This window comes from Mauremys mutica, chromosome 12 (assembly GCF_020497125.1).
Source record: "Mauremys mutica isolate MM-2020 ecotype Southern chromosome 12, ASM2049712v1, whole genome shotgun sequence".
Lineage (NCBI taxonomy): Eukaryota > Metazoa > Chordata > Testudines > Geoemydidae > Mauremys > Mauremys mutica.
Window position 1 is genome coordinate 10,767,472 of NC_059083.1, and position 15,327 is coordinate 10,782,798.

General features: G+C 57.2%; 2 long non-coding RNA genes across 2 annotated transcripts; both read left to right on the plus strand.

Moving 5' to 3' along the window:
• Window positions 1-639: 639 nt before the first annotated feature.
• On the plus strand, window positions 640-5,450 carry LOC123345672. Its single transcript, XR_006572845.1, has 3 exons — window positions 640-693; window positions 4,976-5,125; window positions 5,364-5,450. It is a non-coding gene; the product is annotated as an uncharacterized LOC123345672 (long non-coding RNA).
• A 1,062-nt stretch (window positions 5,451-6,512) lies between these two features.
• LOC123345675 lies at window positions 6,513-7,794 on the plus strand. The gene is made up of 3 exons (XR_006572848.1): window positions 6,513-6,573; window positions 7,274-7,369; window positions 7,747-7,794. It is a non-coding gene; the product is annotated as an uncharacterized LOC123345675 (long non-coding RNA).
• Window positions 7,795-15,327: the final 7,533 nt, after the last annotated feature.

The window sequence follows — 15,327 nt, forward strand, 5'->3', positions numbered from 1 at the left end:
GCCAGAGAAATTCAAAGGAGACTTAGGCACACAGTTTTGACAGTGAAGGAGACTAGCCACTGGAACAAATTACCCAGGGGAGAGGTGGAGTCTCTGTTTCCTGGTGTCTTGTCGTCAAAACTGCCTGTCATTCTGGAAGGTGCCTTTTAGTGACTTACAAGCAATTGGGCTTCATATGGTGCAAAGTGCATGAAATTTCATAGCCGGTGAAATAGAGGCCACATTAGGAGACTGAATTGTTTCATAACCTCTATGAAAAGCTCAGTGTGGGGTGCGGAACAGACTCTGCTGTTTTGCTGGGTGGCCTGGCTGGTCCCCAGAATCAATAATGAGCAAGTGGGGTGATCCAGGCTGCAGCTCAAACATCCAGCTGGGCTGGCCAGGGGCAGACATCAGGCCTGCCAGGGAAAGGTGGGTGCGGCAGTGACTTCACAAAGGCCTTTGGCAGGAACTCAGCCTATTGGGCAAAGATGATGAGGCGTCTGTGACCTCACAGAGCTCCCTTGCCAACAGCCAGGCAGGACAGGGATGCGGGGCAGGGGGAACCTCGGAGAGCCCTGTAGCCTTGCTGCAGCAAGCCTCCATCTCGTGGTCTCTCACTGAGGACCAAGAGTTGCTGTAGGAGAGAGTCTGTGCGTCTGTTTCTCATTTCTGTGTGGATTTATTTCAAAGATATTGTCATCTGTGTAGAAGGTAAGAAAAAATACAGGCTCTAAATACAAGATAGGGGACTCTATCCTAGCAGATTCAAAGGCATCACCACCCTCCTAGGGAAAAAGTTTGTGCTAATATCTGAGCTTTCCACCCTGCAACTTGAGAGCATTGCTCCTTGTTCTGTCATCTGCCAGCTCTAAGATTTCGTGAGAATCAATCTTTCATTAGGAAAATAATTCAAAAACGCAAATACAAAACACTTTGAGTGAAATCAACCCCTCCTGATCTTTAGTGTCTGGGAGTGTGGGCCTTGGGGGCCAGACTGAGACCCTCATGGGCTAGTAACACCCAAGAAGCCAGTAAAATAATTCCAGTTCTCTTACCATCCAAGCCTCCCTAATCCAAGGAACAGCTGAGGGCTGAGGGAGACAGAATGTCTAACTCATGACTGAAAATACAAAGATGTGTTATTGGCTTTGGTTGGGGGACAAGTAACAAATCTGTTGGGATTCTTGCCCCAAACAACAATCGCCCATTGTCCTTTAGAGCACGAGGACCCTAACGCGCCTGACTTGCTCAAATCTCTCTCCTGCTAGGGCTGAGAGAATTTTCTCCATCCCCCATGATACCGAGGGAAAGAGAAAAGAAGTGACCTCTCTGGTCACACAGCAAGGGCATGCCAGAGCTAGAAAGAGAAGCATAAGAAAGAAGTTGTATCAAAATGTTTTGCATTTCAAACTAACAAATTTCTTAAACAAAGGCAATTTGATGTGTGGTTAGTGAAGTGAAATGATACATTCTTGTCTCCACGAGTTTCTAGATTGATGAACCAGTAGATCTATCCCCTAGTTTTTATCCCTAGATTGAGGGAGGAAAACAAGTTTGCCTGTTTTGTGAATTCCCAATGGCTTTCTTGAATTTCAACAAACTAGTTGATTGAACTGAACGATTTGAATAAACTGAAAGGAAGACAATATTTTCTGCACCTTTCAAGGAAGCTACTGCTGCCCAAAGCTGGGTTAGCATTTCAGCTAGCTTTGCTTCCGGGGCCTTAGGTATCACATCAGTGGTGCGACTGTCTGAAAAGCTTGGCAGTGAACATGTTCTACTGAATGTTATTTTTTCTCTTCTATTTAAATTATTTAAAAGATTGTCATAAATTGGGCCCTTATCAGAGGTTGTCAATTTCCAATATAATTATGACAGTGAGGGAGACTAGCCACTGGAAGAAATTACCCTGGGGAGAGGTGGAGTCTCTGTTTCCTGGTGTCCTACCATCATAACTGGTTGGGAAGGTGCCTTTTAGTGAATTACAAGCAATTGGGCTCAATAGCGTGCTAAGAGTGTGAAATTTCATAGCCCGTGAAATAGAGGCCACATCAGGAGACTGAATTGTTTCACAACCGATGCCTCTATGAAAAACTCAGCGTGGGGTGCGGAACAGACTCTGCTGTTTTACTGGGTGGCCTGCTTGCTCCCCAGAATCAATAATGAGCAAGTGGGGTGATCCAGGGTGCAGCTCAAACATCCAGCTGGGCTGGCCAGGGGCAGAGGTCAGGCCTGCCAGGGAAAGGTGGGTGTGGCAGTGACTTCACAAAAGCTTTTGGCAGGAACTCAGCCCATTGAGCAAAGACAATTAGTTGGGAATTGGTCCTGCTTTGAGCAGGGGGTTGGACTAGATACCTCCTGAGGTCCCTTCCAACCCTGATAGTCTATGATTCTATGAGTGAGGCCTCTGTGACCTCACAGAGCTCCCTTGCCAACAGCCAGGCAGGACAGGGATGCGGGGCAGGGGGAACCTCGCAGAGCCCAGGAGCCTTGCTGCAGCAAGCCTCCATCTTCCCTTTACCAGTTAAAGGTTATGAGCAGACAATGGCTGGAAGTTGAAGCTAGACCAATACACACTGGAAATAAGGCGAGGAGCATTTTTAACATCAGAGTTTGGAGCAATTCACTGAGGGTTGTGCTGGATTTTCCACAACTGGCCTCTTTTAAAATCAAGCTTGGGTGTTTTACTAAAAACCTGTTCTAATTCCTATGGGAATTATTTTGAGGCACATTCTATGGCCGAAGTGAAACAGAAAGTCAGACGACAGTGGTTTCCTCTGGGCTTGGAATTAATCTGTGACTCGCTGGGGGCGTTTGGAATGTGGCCATTTTGCTTCCCTCTTCCTCCTTCCCTCTTGTCCCTTCTTCTCAATTGGAAAACGGGTCACCAGAAAAGCCTGATTTCCACCCTGTGCCCCTTCCATTCGTGCTGTAAGCTGAAGGGCATTGTGACTTGAGAGTGAATTCAGCCAGTCAGTGCTAACTCTCCACAGGTGATTTGCATAAGTCAGTAAATGAGCCTGCAGGTTTCCGTGGGAGCGATGCCCAAGGCAGGGCTCAGGCTTCGGGTTTATGCTCCGGGTTAGTGGAGTCAGGGAGCGACAGGTGGCTGAGTTACCTCTGGTGTCACAATGTTACTGCTCAGGTTCCTCTGCCTGCTGCACCACCTGGGCAGTGACTGTCAAGGGGAAGGTTTTGTGGATTTGAAACTTAGAAACCAGGAAGCGCAGGAGAGGAATGGCTTAGAGAGTTTGGCAGTAAAATGTAGGTTTTGTGGCAATATCCTGTGCAATTGCTACTGGATCCGGGATGGAGACAGCATTCCTGCCCCTCCCACCACCTCTTAGCTGGGCCTACATAAAAGAGACTAGCTAGAGTTTTGCACACTTGTTTGTTTGAGGCTGAGCAAATAAGGCCCAACAGATTACTGCTAGGATGAATTTTGCTGCCTCCTCTCCTTGACTAGAATACAAGCAGTTTCTGATTCTCTCAGATGAAGTAGTTCTTTTAAAATCAAGGGCAAGACCAATCAGTGGCTTTTTCACAGCCCAACCCCAATCCCCCCAAAAGAGATTTTATTTTTATTTAAACTGGGTGTTTTAAATTTATATTGAAAAAGTTTTTTTTTTAAACTTATCCAGTATAAAATTTGAAATGATGACAAGTGATGTTAAGGCCTCTAGTTGCTCCAGCCTATTAAAGTAATTTAAATAACTACATATATGAAGAAGTCCATGTTTGCTGCCAAGTGTCAGAGGAAGTCAAAGCACTGAACTGTTGGAAGTCATTGCCTAAGCACCTGGGCATCCAGAAGTTATTGAAACACTCAGCCAGATTTTGGCAGCACTAGCCTCTTCTGCGGGTGCAGAAAGAATATTTTCTTCATTCCAGTTGATGCAGCTACTTCATTCAAATGTAAGAAACTGATTGGGAGTTCGAAAAGGATGAAGGCTTCTTTTCCCCTTGTAAAATATGAATAAAGGCTAGAGAGGAGGAGGTGTGAGCTACTACTTCTAAAATCTGGAAGGACATTATGAGCAGGAACAATCAGTTCAGGGCACGAACTAGAGATACTTCGTTACCTCAGTTTGTTTGAAATGAAACCAAATGGTTGAGTCAACCTTTTTGTTTTTCTGTATCCTGCAAAACCAGCAAGTCAACATGTTTGAATGGATCCCTATTCCTAGCATCATAGAAGACTAGGGCTGGAACAGACCTGAGGCGGTATCTAGTCCAACCCCCTGCTGCAGGCAGGACCAACCCCAACTTCATCATCCCAGCCAGGGCTTTGTCAAGCTGACCTTTTAAAAACTTGTAAGGATGGAGATTCCACCACCTCCCTAGGGAACCCATTCCAGGGCTTCACCACCCTCCTAGTGAACTAGTGTTTCCTAATAGCCAAGCTAAGCCTTCCACAGTGCAACTTGAGACCATTGCTCCGTGTTCTGTCATCGGCCACCACTAAGAATTTCATGAGAATCAATCCCTCATTAGGAAAAGAACTCAAAAATACAACTACAAAACATTTGGAATGAAATCAATCCACCCTGACCTGTAGTGTCTGGGGGTGTGGGCCTCTGAGGCTAGACTGAGACCCTCATTGGCTAGAACCACCCAGTGAGCCAGTAACAATATCCACTCCTGTTACCGTCCAAGCCACCGCAATCCAAGGAACAGCTGAGGGCTGCAGGAGACAGAAGGGTGCTGAGAGGGTCTAACTCATGACTGCCAACCCAGAGATGTGTTATTGGCTTTGGATGGGGGACAAGGAGCAAATCCGTCAATCACTACAACAGGTCCCACTCGGAGCCAGGGAGACTGGGAATCGAGTCCTGCTGGCACTTCCCAGCTCTGGCTTTCTGGAGGAGGAGGAAGACCCCAGCTCCCCTAGCTGACCCTGAGGCACCTTCTGGGCCCAAATGGAGGTGGCCCCGGGTACAGCTATGGAGTGTCCCAGGAGCGTTCCGCTAGTGGCATTGTATTGTTTTCACAGCCAGTTTCGATATCTGGTGTCTACCCCTTGCCCTGCTGGCAGGGCATTGAGCGGCACCCGTTGCCGGCCACCTGGGTGTGGAGATTGAAGAGGGTGAAGAGAGGAGCAACCCTGAGCATCTGCCATCCTGCTCCATCTGATCTAGAATAAGTAAGTGGAGTTCTCCAGAACCATCCCCAGTGTGGTGGGAATATCCCACCACTACGGCTCCCAGCCCGTCCCTTGTCAGGGTTTGTTCCCCAGGTTGAGGGTTCCTGTGCCCTGGGGTGGGATGTGTCGGGAGGAGAAATTGCCTCAGCAAAGGGGAGGTGGGCAGGGGAGCAGGCAGGCTCGTTAATGAGAGGCTGCTTTGAAGCCAGACTCATGGCTGCTCCCCACTCTGTTCCAGGATGGAGCGAATCAGGCAGATGCTCAGGAGGAAGGCCGGGCAGGTGGCTCCACAGCCAGAAGACGACATCAGGCAGCCTGCCCAGGCAGAGAGCGGCCCCTCTGTCCCCGCGGGCGGGGAAGAGGCTCGTGGCCAGGGGAAAGGGAGGAGCTGCTTCGCCTGCTGGAGGAGGCGGAACACAGTAGCTCCTCTAGCTGACCCTGAGGCACCTTCTGGGCCGAAACGGAGGTGGCCCCGGGTTCAGCTGTGGAGCAGAGAGCCAGGGGAGGGCAGGAGCCGGGGACGGCAGCTCTGGGGCTTCCTTTGCAGGAAGCCAAGGAGCCAGGAGCTGCGCCCCAGGGCCCAGCAGGAGCCGCCAACCACCATGGCAGCTGAGGGGCCCTGCGCCAGCCCAACCCTGGCCCCCGAGGAGCCTCCCGCCAGCCCCAGCCTGGCCCCAGAGGAGCCTCCCGCCAGCCCCAGCCTGGCCCCGGAGGAGCCTCCTGCCAGCCCCACCCTGGCCACAGAGGAGCCTCCTGCCAGCCCCACCCTGGCCCCGGAGGAGCCTCCTGCCAGCACCACCCTGGCCATGGAGGAGCCTCCTGCCAGCCCAGAGCAGGATTTGAGTGACTGCGGCGCTGCAGACACCAGCAGCTCCGCATTCTCCTGTGGGGCCAGAAGCTCCTCCGTGCGGTCTGGCAGCCCTGTCTTTGAAGGCTCCTTCTTTGGAGGTGAGGGGAGACCCAGGGGAAAGGGAGGAGGACTGGGGCGGTGGGGGACTAGTAACACCCTGTGCCCATCGGCTCGCCAAGGCGCCGGGACTGACCCACGTGACCCCACTAACACCAGTGGGGGTGGCACAGACACGCCCCATGGCAGGGGATGCTGGGCGGAGTTGGGGAGCTCCAGCCTCCCTGATCATGTTGGGGTGGGGGGCTGACTGCCACAGGGCCCTGAGGCTGATGGGGCTGAGGGCATCTCTGGGAGGGGCAGGGTGGGGCCCTGGCCGCCATGGGGCTCCTTACAGAGAAAGGGGAAACATGGAGCCTTCTCTGTCCACTGCATCCCCCCAGCAGCAGAAGGGATTAAACTTTCTCCTTCCCTCCCTGGTGCAGATACCCCCAGTGCCCAGGTGTCGTGGCCTGAGGAGGAGGAAGAGGAGGAGTGCGAGGAGGAGGAGGAGCAAGACATCATCTTGGTGATCCAGCAGCACCTGCAGGGCAGAGCTGAGGTACAAAAATCCCCCAGCTGCGCTGCCACCCAGTCTGTCCTGCTCCTTGTTCCGTCCCCACCCAGGCAGGGGGTCTTGCACAAGAGAATCCCTCACCCCCAATGGGGGGACACATCTCCTCTGTTATCTGGCACCCCAAAGTGGGGACATTTGTCCCACACAGGCCAAGGTCCTCGCAGACACTGTCCAAGTTCCAACCCCTGTCTGCGCAGGGAGACACTGGTTTTGGGAAGCGGGCGGCTTTCCCTGTCCAACCCCATGGAGGTCCTGAGCCCTGGAGCTGGTTTGGGTCTGGGGTCCAGGGCATGTGCCTTGATCCTGACGTGCTGTTCATGGATCAGGGGTTCAGAGGGGATTGCGTTACCCCTCCGTGGCTGATCCCAGCCTTCCTTCCTCTCCTCATTCTCTGATCTCCTGCCTGGACTCTCCCGGGGATCCTACCTCCCACCCATTGCAGTTTGGCTGATCCATACTCTGCTGGGTACCAGGCCCTGCCCAGAGAACTGCTCAGAGCAAGGATTAATGAGGCAGCAGGCATCCGGCCATGAACTCTTGCTAAGTGTCCCTGGAGTGATGTGAATGGGAGAGGCCAGGATGCGCCTTTTGAGTCTTGCCAGGGCTCCTGGAGAATCCTCCTCATTGTCCCCTGACTGCTGTAGCCCCATGTCCCATGACTGACGGGTGCTCCCTCTTCTTGCAGGCTCTGCACAACCGCCATTTGCGGAGCCTGGACACCATCCTCAGGGGCTGCCTAACAGAGACCCCCACCGTGGAGAAGCTGCAGCACCTCCTGGAGGTGAGTAGAATGGACGGTCTGGGGTGGAATTGCCTCTGAGCCCTGTGGGAGGGCAGCAAAGGAGAGACTAGAAGAGCCACGTTTCCATTGTGTCCTCCCAGCTTGGACCCAGCCGGCCACACTTTCCCAGAGCTGCCAGCGCAGGGGGAAGGAGCTGGGACTGTCAGCCAGAGCTCTCCACGGTTGCATTAAGCACTAACAGTGAGCACCAGGCCTGGCTGGGGCCTGAGAGACTGAACCCCCTTTTCAACTCTGCGACCGGGGCTCGGCTACTCCACCCTGAGCACAAAGTCTCAGCCCCTTGGGGAGGGGGAGAGGCTGGTTTGTAGAGCATGTACGCCTGCCCGCTGACCCTCCCCTGCCTCCTTCTCCCGCAGCACATCCATCGCTCTCTCCTGGCAAAAAACACCCAGGAGAGAGCCAGGGCTGTCCAGACCAGCGCGGCCCTGCTCCAGTTTGCTACCTCCCTGCCTGGATTTGACGTAAGTGACCTCTGACCCCAGCGTCCTGCAGAGTCAAGTTCCTCATCCCCTGGCTAATTGGTCCCCCCCGGTCCGTAAGGGACTGCGTTCCATAGGCCGCTGGCTGGCAGGGTCGTGCCTGGCCCTTGTTATTCTGGAGCAGCGAGGCAGTGAGTGCTCAGCGAGGGCCTTTGCCCTGCTCCCTTTGCTCCGAGCTCCCTTGGGGACAGAAAGGAAGAGGGCTGTCGCTCCTCTCCCCCAGTGCCTCCTACAGAGGGGTGGGAGCAGAGCTCAGGTCCAGGGGCGCTGGGGCGCTGAAGGGAGAATGGTGATGGATTCCCCTCTCCTTCTCCTTCCACCAGACCTCCTCCACCTTCTCCAAGGCAGGTGAATTTGTGCTGCAGCTGGGTCTCTGTGCATACCACCCAGCCAGTGACATCAGTCGGCATGCCAAGGGTGGGATCAATTGGCTGCACAAGCTCCTGCTCCAGAAGAGGGGTAAGAAACCCAGCTGGGCAATGGGACCCCATGGAAACGAGCCTCTGGGAGACTAGCTCCAGCTGGCCATTGGGACGCCTCTAGAACTAAGGCCTCTCTGCTTAGACCCGCTGTAGCGGGAAAGAGGAACCCCAATAGAAACAAGGCCCCTCCTTTGAGACTCCCTCTGCTGGGCAATGGGACCCTACAGAAAGAAGCCCCCTCCTCTGAGACCGACCCCAGCTTAGATGATGACTCCTTCTATCCCCCTCTCTCTGAATTAGGGAGATGAGTGTGAAAGTGCCAGGGAAATTGGCTGCTTTATCTCAGAGCCCGGCTCTGTCCCCCAGCCCAGGGAAATCAGCCCACCCCATATGGGGCAGCCAGCTCGTGAGGGGACAGGAACGGAGCTATTGAGACACATGGAGGGAAAGAGCCCGTCATGAGGGCAGGGGCAGGAACAGGCACCACAGGAGATGGACACAAAGCTTGTAGGGTGTCACCAGTCAGGTAGCCAGGGCCAGATCCTGACTTCAGTGGGTGTGGGGGGTTCTCAGTATTAGACACCCCCATGAACAGGCACCCACTCCCAGAGCACAATGACCGTAAGGGTCACATGATTACTGTGAGGGCTGAAACAAATCCCCCTTCTGGTACTAACCCGCCTGGCATGGACCCTGCGATTCCATTGGGCCGCGGATGCCAGGAGGAGCCTGGCCAGTGTGTACCCAGAAGGAAACAGGCACTGAAAGCGGAAGGCCAAACCTCCCCAATGGGTGTGTCTTTCTCTCCCAGGGCTCAAGACCAGGAAGGCAGCAGACCTGTGGTGCCAGGACGGGCTCCATGACCCCAAGCGCCTGGGATATAGAAATCTGGCCAGGGTGGGAGAGGTAAGGACTCTCCGCCGGTGCATTGCAGCAGCTCAGGTGTGGAGCTGTGTCCCGCTGCAGTGAGTGTGTCATGGACACAGGGCAAGAGCCTGCTCCTTATTTCCACAGAGTATGTGAGGCTCCTGGGAATGTCCGTGGGGTGAGGCGTGGGAATGATCCAGATCTAAAAGACCCCGAACCTCTAGTGGGTGAGCTGCAGGAGCTGTCGCTGCTGGGAGCAGCAGGGGTCCTGGGCTGTCTGTGTGAGCTGGGTTCCAGAGCGCGCAGACACATTCCCAGCATCTCATGGCACCTGCGGTGAATCCTGCTCCATAAGAGCTATTGGAGGCCTCAGTGCCTGCAGCCTCCTACTGAAGGGGGTTCCTGGTCCATGGGACCCCAAAGGTTGGCTGCCCCAGGACTCTTCTCCACCTTGTGAGACACTAGAGGGATTTGGAGCCTGGTTCTGGGCCATTGCAAGGGCTCTGGTTCTTTTGGTTTTAGGTCTTCGGAGAAATATTCACCGAAGACCAGAAGAGGAGTTTCCTCCAGGCGGGCCTGCTGGCCATCCACCACCCCCACAACCGCATCAGCCATGCTGGCCTGGTGCTGATGTATTCCATCGTGGGGGAAGCCGGCCAGCTGCTAGAGGACGAGGTAACCAAAGAGGGGTCACCTGGGTAGAGACCCCCAGGGCCTTTCACCTCCAGGCCATTGAAAATCGCTCCCATCCCATCCCCATGCGCTGACCAGGGAGCAAGGAGAGGGTGACCCCAGACAGGTGCCATTGGTCAGTGCCAGCTTCTCCCCTGAGCAGCTCAAAGCAGGGCAGCCTGGCTGATGTGGTGGAGTCAGTCAGCAGAGGCTGCATAAGTGCCCCATTCACCAGAGCCACTGCCCATGGCATCACGTTAAGGACATGGGGATCCCTTGGGGAAAGGTGTCCACTTCCTCTCACCCCCCGGCACTACTGCCCAAAGCCTCCCAGCCCTCGGCTGGAGGGGGCGAGGGTGGCTGAGGGGACTCCGGGGAGCGGAGCTGGATTCCCGCTGGGTTGGGAGGTAGAACAGTTCTCGCGGGGGGACTGAGAGGAGTGGGGGCAGGAGTTCATTCCACAATGGTGGGAGAGGGGATGGAAGTCACTAGAGAAGAGACAAGATTTCGTCTCGGGGGTTGGGCGGGGGAATCCGTCCCTCAGATGTGGGGAGGAAATGTTGCTGGCTCCCGGTGCCGTTAATACCCTTCCTTTCCATGGGTGTCGGAGTCTCTGATTGATCCTTGTTCCCTTGCAACAGGGGGAAATTACAAACAAAATCATGGGACAGCTATTTAATATCAGGCTCATGGGCAAGCTGCCCGACGCCCTGAAGGGGCTGTGCTCCGTGGGGCAGGATTGAAGGCCCCCCCCCTCGCATGACCAGCTCGGACCCCCTGCCGCAGGTACTGCTCTGTCTCACTGTGCCTGGGGGGAAGGGCTGGGGGGAGCGGCCATAGAGCCCCCCGCAGCACTGAGAGAAACCAAGGCTGAGCACCTCGCTCTGGACACCCTGCCCCACCCCGACCCCTGGGGCTGGGCCCAGGCCAGATACTGGTTGGGAAGAATCAGGCTGTGGGGCTGGCCCAGAAGTGAGAGCATCCGCAGAGCCAGGGGTTGTGCTCAATAGCCATTGCAGTCTGGGAGGGGTGGCCTGACATGGGGCCCCTCCCCCATCATCACTGCTCAGACCTTCCCATGGCCCCTGTCACCTCTGATGCAGCGAATGTCCGACCATCCCCCATCTGGGGCCCAATCCACCCACCTGGTATCTGAGCCCTTCCCAGCCAGGAATGAAACTCCCCCCGAACACCCTGGGGCAGGGGAGGAGCCTCCCCATCCGGCAGGTGGGAACTGAGACGCAGAGGAAGGGCTGTGGGCCTGGTCACACAATCCTGGGTGTAGATCTGGGAAGTGGACTGGGTCCCGGCCTAGAGCCTTTCCCCCAGGGGCACCTTCACTTCTGCCCTTTATTCTCCCCTCCGGCCAGGGGGTCTGTGCGTGTGAAATGAACAGGGAGGGTGATGGGGTCCTGGCACACAGCCTGGATGGGAGCTCCCCTTGGCTTGGTCCCCAGGCTCAGAGACATCTTTGTCATCCCGCTGTCCTTCTGTTATTGCTAGGAAGGGAGTCCCCCGATAAGGGGTCTCCAGGCTCCAGTAAGTCATCCTCATTCCTGCCCGCATGTACGCCCTGCCCTGCCCTTCCCTGCCCTCCGGTTTCTCGCTGTTGACTCTGGCTGGGCTCTTGACTCCAGTGTCTAGCTATGACTTTGGCATGACCCTTCTTGGCTCCAGATTTGGGTTCTGAACCCCGGCTCAGTATTCTCCTTGCCTTTCTCTAGCCTTGCTCCAGGCCCTCCACCCACCCGCTGCACAGCATTGCCTCCTCCTCCTCCTGATCTTCCCCAACACCTTCAGTTTCAACTACATGGCTTCGACCTCTGCATGGATATGGACATTGGTTCATACTTCTGCCCACCCGGCTTCGACCTCCGGCCTGGACATTGACACTGGCTCCGGTTCTGCCTGCACATACTCAACACCTGGCAGCAGTAGACAGGCCCCATGTAGTGAGGCGGCCTGGCTCCCAGGCGCACCTGAGAGGGATAAGCCAGATCAGCTGCCTCAGTGGGCGGAGCCACCACCGCCTGTCCCCGCCCCCCGGAAGTCAAGGGGCGGGACAGGAAGTACAAAAGCCCGGGCCCAGCGCTCAGTTGGAGCCCGACCGCGGGAGGAGACAGACGCTGGTGCCCGAGCTCCTGCCGAACCAAGCCTGTCCCAAGCCCGGTACCCAGAGGATGCCTGGTCGAACCTGCCCCTAGCCCGGTACCCAGAGGAGGACTGGCCGAGCCTGCCCCGAACCCGGTACCCCGAGGATGACTGGTCGAGCCTGCCCCGAACCCGGTACCCAGAGGAGGACTGGCCGAGCCTGCCCCAAGCTCGGTACCCCGAGGAGGAGTCGAGCCCACCGGTACACCCATCTCCTGAGGAGCCGATGCTGGTAGACCCCCCTGCTGAAGCCGCAACGACACAGGCACCAGTGGAGGGGGAGAGTGGAAGTGGCCCGGGGATAGCCGACCCTAGTCTGGCTGCCGCTGACCCTGAGCCTATGTCAGTGTGTTGCGGCCAGGATCCCCACTGACTCCAGCGGATCCACGCCGCTGTTAGGGCCCCGGGCTGGGACACAGTGGAGTGGGTGGGCCTGTGTCCCCCCTGCCTCCCCACTCACGGGTGGCAGTCTCCCCCTCAACCCCACCGCTCAGGCTTAGGAGCCTGGACTTACCTGAACTGCTGCTCAGCCCTGCCTGAGGGTCTGAGCCCTGCCTCTTGTTGCTGCCCCGCCCTGAGCTAGGGCTTGGGCTTTACAGACTGAACTGCTGCTCAGCCCTGCCTGAGGGTCTGAGCCCTGCCTTTGGTTGCTGCCGCGCCCTGAGCTAGGGCCTGGGCTTTACTGACTGAACTGCTGCTCAGCCCTGCCTGAGGGTCTGAGCCCTGCCTCTTGGTGCTGCCCTGTCCTGAGCTAGGGCCTGGGCTTTACAGACTGAACTGCTGCTCAGCCCTGCCTGAGGGTCTGAGCCCTGCCTCTTGGTGCTGCCCCGCCCTGAGCTAGGGCTTGGGCTTTACAGACTGAACTGCTGCTCAGCCCTGCCTGAGGGTCTGAGCCCTGCCTTTGGTTGCTGCCCTGAGCTAGGGCCTGGGCTTTACAGACTGAACTGCTGCTCAGCCCTGCCTGAGGGTCTGAGCCCTGCCTCTTGGTGCTGCCCCGCCCTGAGCTAGGGCTTGGGCTTTACAGACTGAACTGCTGCTCAGCCCTGCCTGAGGGTCTGAGCCCTGCCTTTGGTTGCTGCCCCGCCCTGAGCTAGGGCCTGGGCTTTACAGACTGAACTGCTGCTCAGCCCTGCCTGAGGGTCTGAGCCCTGCCTCTTGGTGCTGCCCCGCCCTGAGCTAGGGCTTGGGCTTTACAGACTGAACTGCTGCTCAGCCCTGCCTGAGGGTCTGAGCCCTGCCTCTTGGTGCTGCCCCGCCCTGAGCTAGGGCCTGGGCTTTACAGACTGAACTGCTGCTCAGCCCTGCCTGAGGGTCTGAGCCCTGCCTTTGGTTGCTTCCCCGCCCCGAGCTAGGGCTTGGGCTTTATCGACTGAACTGCTGCTCAGCCCTCCCTGAGGGTCTGAGCCCTGCCTCTTGTTGCTGCCCCGCCCTGAGCTAGGGCTTGGGCTATACAGACTGAACTGCTGCTCAGCCCTGCCTGAGGGTCTGAGCCCTGCCTTTGGTTGCTGCCCCGCCCTGAGCTAGGGCCTGGGCTTTACAGACTGAACTGCTGCTCAGCCCTGCCTGAGGGTCTGAGCCCTGCCTCTTGGTGCTGCCCCGCCCTGAGCTAGGGCTTGGGCTTTACAGACTGAACTGCTGCTCAGCCCTGCCTGAGGGTCTGAGCCCTGCCTTTGGTTGCTGTCCCGCCCTGAGCTAGGGCCTGGGCTTTACAGACTGAACTACTGCTCAGCCCTGCCCGACGGTCTGAGCCCTGCCTCTTGGTGCTGCCCGCCCTGAGCTAGGGCTTGGGCTTTACAGACTGAACTGCTGCTCAGCCCTGCCTGAGGGTCTGAGCCCTGCCTCTTGGTGCTGCCCCGCCCTGAGCTAGGGCCTGGGCTTTACAGACTGAACTGCTGCTCAGCCCTGCCTGAGGGTCTGAGCCCTGCCTCTTGGTGCTGCCCCGCCCTGAGCTAGGGCCTGGGCTTTACAGACTGAACTGCTGCTCAGCCCTGCCTGAGGGTCTGAGCCCTGCCTTTGGTTGCTTCCCCGCCCCGAGCTAGGGCTTGGGCTTTATCGACTGAACTGCTGCTCAGCCCTGCCTGAGGGTCTGAGCCCTGCCTCTTGTTGCTGCCCCGCCCTGAGCTAGGGCTTGGGCTATACAGACTGAACTGCTGCTCAGCCGTGCCTGAGGGTCTGAGCCCTGCCTCTTGTTGCTGCCCCGCCCTGAGCTAGGGCCTGGGCTTTACAGACTGAACTGCTGCTCAGCCCTGCCTGAGGGTCTGAGCCCTGCCTCTTGTTGCTGCCCCGCCCTGAGCTAGGGCCTGGGCTTTACTGACTGAACTGCTGCTCAGCCCTGCCTGAGGGTCTGAGCCCTGCCTTTGGTTGCTGCCCCGCCCTGAGCTAGGGCCTGGGCTTTACAGACTGAACTGCTGCTCAGCCCTCCCTGAGGGTCTGAGCCCTGCCTCTTGGTGCTGCCCCGCCCTGAGCTAGGGCCTGGGCTTTACAGACTGAACTGCTGCTCAGCCCTGCCCGACGGTCTGAGCCCTGCCTCTTGGTGCTGCCCTGTCCTGAGCTAAGGCCTGGGCTTTACAGACTGAACTGCTGCTCAGCCCTGCCTGAGGGTCTGAGCCCTGCCTTTGGTTGCTGTCCCGCCCTGAGCTAGGGCCTGGGCTTTACAGACTGAACTACTGCTCAGCCCTGCCCGACGGTCTGAGCCCTGCCTTTGGTTGCTGTCCCGCCCTGAGCTAGGGCCTGGGCTTTACAGACTGAACTGCTGCTCAGCCCTGCCTGAGGGTCTGAGCCCTGCCTCTTGTTGCTGCCCCGCCCTGAGCTAGGGCCTGGGCTTTACAGACTGAACTGCTGCTCAGCCCTGCCTGAGGGTCTGAGCCCTGCCTCTTGTTGCTGCCCCGCCCTGAGCTAGGGCCTGGGCTTTACAGACTGAACTACTGCTCAGCCCTGCCTGAGGGTTTGAGCCCTGCCTCTTGTTGCTGCCCCGCCCTGAGCTAGGGCCTGGGCTTTACAGACTGAACTGCTGCTCAGCCCTGCCTGAGGGTCTGAGCCCTGCCTCTTGTTGCTGCCCCGCCCTGAGCTAGGGCTTGGGCTTTACAGACTGAACTGCTGCTCAGCCCTGCCTGAGGGTCTGAGCCCTGCCTCTTGTTGCTGCCCCGCCCTGAGCTAGGGCCTGGGCTTTACTGACTGAACTGCTGCTCAGCCCTGCCTGAGGGTCTGAGCCCTGTGTTGGTTGCTGCCCCGCCCTGAGCTAGGGCCTGGGCTTTATCGACTGAACTTCTATTCAAGCCTCCTGTAGTGAGGCGGCCTGGATCCCAGGCGCCCGAAGGCGAAGAGCGACCCCTCACCGGAAAAGGGG